The following is a 7,171-nucleotide window of genomic DNA, read 5'->3' on the forward strand; positions in this document are numbered from 1 at the left end:
CAAATTCTAACAGCAGCACGTTGAAACTGAAATAAATAAACACAGTCTAGCAGTTATTCCCAGCCAGTTAAAGGGCTTTTCCAGATGATGATTCCTTTGTTTAATAGCAACAATTTAATCAAAAGTTGACTCAAAATAATTAAAATTCCAAGCTCCAGAATAGTTATTTTTAAATATAAACCAGCAACTTCTGCCAAGAAAATAAAAAGAGCTTCCTTCTGGCATGCCTGAGCACTTGAGTCAGGGTGAGGAGACTCAAACAGGGAAGTGCTAGAGAAGCTCTGTCCTACCAGTATCCCTCGAGAGCCCGGTCCAGCTGGAAACTGAGTCAATGATCTTTGCTTCAGTAAGTGTTGAAGGCCACAGAATATCAAGGAAATGTGCTAATTCTGATTAGCAGAACTTCCAGGGTTCCTGCACGAATGAAGTCAGGGGTAAAAAATGTACCAGTCATCGATCCTCACAAGTGAGTCAGGGCAGTGGTGCTGCTACTGCTGCCAGAATGGGGCAAAGTAGAGAGTTTCCTCCTGGCTGCTACCACAGACACTTGTCCAGGCCAGCAGTTCCCATTTATCTTGCTCCACCCCTTTTCCCTCCATAAATAAACTCTGTTGTGCAGTTCCTGTCCTTATCAGCCCCAAAGCAGGAATCCTGCAGACAAAGTGTGCTGCTTCCAACTCCAGGCCTGCTCCCTGAGTGCCCCTTGTGCCATCTCCAGCGAGCTGTGCCCCTTCCCACCTTGGGAACCACAGAGAACATTCTTTGCCTCCTGTGTTTACACAACTGGTTGCCTGCCACAGGATCCTCAGCCCAACTTTGAATGGAGCAGGGCTGTCAGTTGAGCCCATTTAGCAGATCAGTGAAAGATTCTGCTGTTCCCCTGCCAGGCACAGTGAAATCATCCTTGTCACCCTCGGCCTGTCCACAGTGCCCACCCTTGATCATGGAATCTGTCAGAGGAACAGGAAGATGGATGATCACAGCCCAGCTATGTGGCACCTACTTGAAGTCTCACCGTGTTTACTCCGGTTCAAATGCCCAGCAGTCTTCCTGCACAGCAAAACCAACAAAACCATGCTCAAAATCAGCTGTGTCATCAGCATTTCTATTCCCCATAACACTTCATTCCCTCAAAACAAGGGGACTTTGATACCCTTTGGGAATAAGCTCCCCAAGTTCACCCTGGATACATGTGCTGACTCCATCAGGCTTGTGCAATCCCTGCAGAGTTCTTGTGTTAGAGGAGCTGCTGAACAGCCAGTCTTTATCTCACCTCACCAATGGTTTTATAACCTCTCCTGCATTCCATGCTGTCTCTTCTCTGAACTGAAGGCTTCTGGCATAATCATCTCTTTCTCACACTGGGATCCACACAGGACTGTTGCAAAGGTTGCATGTCCTCTTGCAGACTTTCTAATCAGTTTCTCTCTGAGTCACCGATGCTATCTAAAAATTCATTATCTACAAATGCAATCTTTGAGTTTTGTCTTGTAAAATCACAGGTGATTTGTACCTGAAAATGTCTTGTTCCTAGGAAGGCCATCTTTTAAAACTGAAATCACTTCATTACAACCGAAAAAGTTACTTGGTTGGTAAATTATTTTTACCATAGATCAATTGCAATGAATAAATGCTTCCCTTTTTTTAAAAAAAGAGCTTCCAACAAGATGTCTCTGATGAAAGTGCAACTAAATGCAATTCTAAACAGAATCTTGGTTCAGCATCAGGAAGAAAGGAATATTTCAAATGTTGCATGCTTGCCAGGTGAAGAACTTATGATTAACTGAATGTAGGTGCCCAGTTGGATTTACCATGTAAGACCGTGGAAGTCGATCCAGCGGTTTGTAAACAAACAGAAAGTACTTGCTTCCCAATGGGAAAAAAAGCAGGAAGGAAACAATCACAATTCTCAGGTGGTCCTTATCAATACCCAATATAGAGAGAAAACCTGTTTATAATGATTTGAGAAGCCAGAGGGTGAATGGGGAAGAGAGAGCAACACTTCCCTGTCACACTACAGTCCTAGGGTCACATCACCCCAGCCTCAGCTGCTGGAAGAAATTCAGGGCTGACCAGAGTTCCAGCTAAAATTCACCCCTGGAAGCAGCAGCCACTGAAGCCTGCTTTCCAGCAGGCTTGTGCCTGGTTGCTGACTGAATTATTTTCCTTGTCTTTATCACAGTTCAGCATCATGAGTTCATCCCTCTCTGATGACTGTCTGAAAACTGACAGAGAAGAGAAACTTAAACTCAGAGGTGAATCTGGGGCTCTCTCATGTGGGTTCTTTGATGCACAGGTTGAGCTCATATTGAATTCTTTAATGCAGCATCAGTCTGTGCATTTCTCTGTACAGAACAGAAACTACTGGTGTGTCCTGCCTTTGAGATCTCTACATTTGGCTCCACAAATTAATATAAAAGACAGAAGAAAGGACACATGAACCAGCATAATCCCCAAGAGACAAAGCTAGAAACGAAAAATAATAACACATATTTCAAAACACTTGCACAAGTGTTATTATCCTGTAGTTTGTGTTAAAGTACTTCCAGTATCCAGCTCTACGAGCACACACAAGAAGGTGCCATCCCTACTGAAACCTGTTTTTGCCATGGATTATTTCATTTTCTAGTCCTGATCCATCTATACCAGCACTCAGTACCAGAGCAGCTGCATGTATACAGGGACACTACATACAGGAGTAAAGAAACATTCTGAGCAGATCTCAAAAATACCAAGGAAATGTCAGACTAAATGAGATTATTTTATGCTGCTTACATCAGTTTTCCTGCATCCCTATTTCGTTGACCCATGTTGTGAGAAAAGGCAAATCATATTTCCAGACCTGCTTCAATGCATTTTGCAGATAAGAAAAACCCAGTTGCACATTTCAGACCATCAAGAAATTCTCTCTGTGCACAAGAGAACACATTTTTTCCCCTCCTGTAACCAATTACTACAAAATTCAGCAAGTATCAGGTATCTACCTAAGGATACCTACATGAGAAAGCAAGGTAAAGCTAGGAGCCTTCCAGAACATCAGACAGCCTCACACAGAGGTTTGATGTTTCCCTTTTTTGTTCAGAGAGGAGAAATGAGTCAGGCACACTTGACTCTGGCTTGCCTTTGGATCTCAGACATGTACTATTTAATTATCATTAAAATCACACAAGCATGAAAGAAGCAATAAGCATGCATGGATTATTTCTTTGCTAACACTTACATGAGGAAAGTTGGTCCTAAAGGGCTTGGAAAAGTAATAGAGCCACAGATTTACTCTACCTTTGCCACTCAGACAATGCAAGTGTTGCTGTGTTCTGATGATCTCTTTCTAGGCCAGGATTCAGAGTGTCAATCAAAATTCTATTCATTAAAAAAAAAAAACCAAAGCTGGACACTGATAAAATCAGATTTCCTTTTAGTACTGATTTTATACTCATTGATTATTTTGGGGTACACTTGAAGAGGAAGCTTAGAAGTAAAATTGTCCCCCTTTCAGGACTCTTTTGAGGGATAACTGCCTAAATGTGTGCCATTGTAGGGGTAGAAATCCAGCCTTAAAAAGCTGAAGCAAGCCTTCTCACTAGCAATCAGAAGGGATTCCTCATATCTCTGTTTTCTGGAAATAATTTCTTGTGTTCACATTACTCCATTTGCTTTAGCATCCTCCTGCTCCAGCCTTCTCCTTTCCCTTCAATTCCTAAAGATCCCATTTCTCCTCTTTCCTCCGCATCTCTCATTGTCTTGTTATCCTTACAGTTCCTACACACTAAACCCTTCTCTCAGTGGGACTGTAAGAGAGGGTGATCATCAGAACAAGAAACAGCTTTCCCTTCCCACTGTTTGGGAAGTGAGGATCAAAAATAATCACAAGCCAGTCAAGCTTAAGCACAGATCCATTATTGGTGAGAGCAGTGCTCATTCCTGCTCATGTCTTACTCCAGGAGGAAAGCACACATCTGCTTCCTACCATTTGTCCCCTCATATCCCCCAACATGCACATTGTTATGCTAAATGTTCCCATTAGTTTATTGATCTGTCATCACAAATGTGGCTCATCCCTGATTAGGCCAACTGATGCAACCTGTCCCCACCTCTCTTCCCAGAGCAAGGAGCATGGTCTGTGTGTGCACTACTTTCTCTGAACTAGTCTAAATTAAAGCTCCCACTGTGTTCTGCTGTATTGTGATTTAACACACCTGATATTTCATACAGGAAAAACTAGAAACGTTTAGCAATTATCAAAAATATGGAACTATTCTAAAGCTGCTTAACTGTCACCCATTTTCCATCATTTCCTTAGGCCAGAAAAGCCTTAGCACTGTCTTGCAGCATAACCTCGTGCAAGGCAGGTCTGCACTGGTGCTCACACCAACACTTTGGACCTCGTTCAGCTCTGCCACAGCGAGCCAAAGGCAACAGGAGCTGTGTCTGCACTTGTCAGGACACAGCCTGGCCCTGTATTCCTGCAGCTCTCCAGCCTCTGCACTGAGTCCTCCAAAATTCCTGGGGTTTGGGCTGCTTTTGACCAGGAGGTGAGACCTTGTCCCTGTGTCTGTCAGCCACAGCCTGTGAACTCTCCAAGGCTGTGACACCAGTGCAGAGCTCTGCTTTGTCAAAGAATGTACAACTCACTGCTGCCAGACTTTTTTTTTTTCATTTTTTTTTTTAATTTTAGAAATAAATCCATACTTACATGACATTCCCAACTCTCAGGTTCTACTTCAGCATATTTTGTATTGCTTCCACATTCAGGAAATACAAAAACCTAACAAAAGTAAAAGCTTAGTTGTGCAGTAGTATAGCAGGAAAAGAAAAAAAGTTAGGGGTCTACATTTAAGCACTTTCAGCTTCTCTGAAAAACTTCATTAAACCAAAATCCTTGCACAAACAAGTTTCTTCCTTGATAACAGATTTGTGTATTCTTAACAGCTGACGATGGCCTATCTAGTAATATTACAGAAGAGATCTAGGCCAATCAATTTCTGGAGCAATCTCGAATTCTGTTTATCTCTAAACTACTGCTCTGCTTTGCCTCGATAAATAAAGCGGCCAAACCCCAGACAAGCTAAATGTTTCACACATCAAAATAGAACCTCTGTGAAATGTCCCTGGGATGCGCAGCAGTTTGGGAAAGAGGGGCAGAGCGGGGCAGAAGCCGTGGCCGGCACTTCCCCGGTTTGAGGGTGCCCAGAGCTGCAGGCAGAGTGGAGCTGTAGTTGCCGGGGGCAGGATTTATCCATCTGCACACAGAGCGCATCCCTGGCCCCTCACAGCACGGACCACAGCAGTGTTAGTGCTCACTTTCAGCTCGGAATGCCTCTGGAAGGAACCCGTCTGTGGCACAAACAAAACGCCAACACAACCTCTTGTTTTAGAAGGTGGCTTGCATGGGCTCTGCACGTGCTCCTGAGGGGTGACCTGCTTTTCCTGTGCTGGATCAGAGTTCCCCGACCCGCTGGGTGTTGTTTTGAGGAGTTTTAAGAGACACTAAAAGGAGATGGCACAGACAGCAGGGAGGCACCAGAACCCGGCTGAGCTGAGGAGTGGGAAGGGACCATTTGCTCCCCCAGGAGCTGCAGCTTTGTGCCCTCCATGCTGACCCACATCCCCCAGCCTCTGCTGGGAAAAAAATGGAAGAAATATCCACAGTGCTTTAACTTATGTTAAAATACAGCTTTAAAATCTAGTTAAGCACGAGCAAGAAACAGTTACGTTCACATAGGAAAAAAAAAAAAATTGGCTTCTGATCAGAAGGAGGAGGAGTTTGGCTGTCAGCGACTTTGAAGGAGAAGTAAATCCAGGCTGTGGTGAAGCTTCCTGCCCCAGCCTGGCCCCCTCAGGGGTCCCCTCAGTAGCCCCAAGGTGGCTCCCAGCACCCCTCTTTAGCAGCCAGCACCCTTTATTTATTATAAAATAATAAATATTTATTTATGGCTGGGGGGGACACGGCGAGCCAGCAGTGCTCCCCAGCAATCCTCACTGCCACAGGCATAGGCACATTTCCAAGTCATGATGGGTTTGCTCGCTAATTTATTTAACTTGTGTAAGTTGTGAAGGGATGTAAAAGAACTCAGTGTCCCCGAGTTTGCCAAAGCCGTGCTCAGGATGGCATTTTGTGAGATGCATAAAGACCACACATTTTGGAAGAGTCCGGCAGGTCCCAAAGGGCCTCTGCATTGCAGGCTCAGTCCCTGAAGTTGGAAAAGACCTTTGAGGTCAACTCCAGCCATTTAACCCTGCAGACATGACCCCAGCGAAGCTCAGTTACAGAGTGGGGCCAGGAGCCCTGACACTGGGCAGAGCAGCACCAGGGCTTAGAAAAGGCTGCTCTTGCTGCTCCACTGGAATGAAAACCCTACCACAGGCATTCCTGCCAGCAATCCCTGTCTCCCATACACTATGCTCAGTGCTAGACACCATTTCACCTCCTGACTCGCTGCCTCTGCCCTCACACCAGTGTGACCAGATCTGTTAATGTTTGGAGGGTGTTTTTTCTAGAAACAACTCCTGTTACTGCTGAGCAGTGCTACCCTTTGAACACCTGCCTTCATCTCTCCGCCCTAAGTAACTCTGTGTTTTCTACTTTCACATCTTCAGTCCTTTTTCCATTTTTGATTTTTCAGTCATTAGACTCTGCACTGTGTTGTTCTTTTGCTTTGGATTTATTTTTCTTTTTTCTTTTTCTGTTTTTTTCCCTTCTGTGGTTTTGTGAGGACATGAAAGCCAGTGCCTGAGAGGTTTACAATAGAAATGGCTTTACAACCTGAACCTGATCTTCTGCCTCTGATTTAGTGGTGAAAAAGGCAGGGCAGGACATACACTCAGTAGGAGGATGCTCATCAGCTGAGACACAACAGAGGGAAGTTACACTGAGACCTGAGCTATTTAACTTTCCTGAGGTATTGAGAAGTGCTCTCCAGCACTAACTTTCTATTGCCTGTTTATTTCTGAATCAGAGTCACATTGTGGCCATTATTTTGACTGCCCCATTATTCAATAATCTACAGTTCCTCTCCTTGCATTAGCCTGGATTCTACTTTGAAAAAAATATTTTTGGATATCAGCAAAAAATGTCCTGGAAAAAAGAGTTAAAATTTAGGCAGAGCAAATATTTGAATGCTTCAGGAACCATTTCCTGTCTAGTGAAAGAAAAAAAGAACACACAAAGAAA

This window comes from Cyanistes caeruleus, chromosome 11 (genome assembly GCF_971803275.1).
Source record: "Cyanistes caeruleus chromosome 11, bCyaCae1.hap1.1, whole genome shotgun sequence".
Lineage (NCBI taxonomy): Eukaryota > Metazoa > Chordata > Aves > Passeriformes > Paridae > Cyanistes > Cyanistes caeruleus.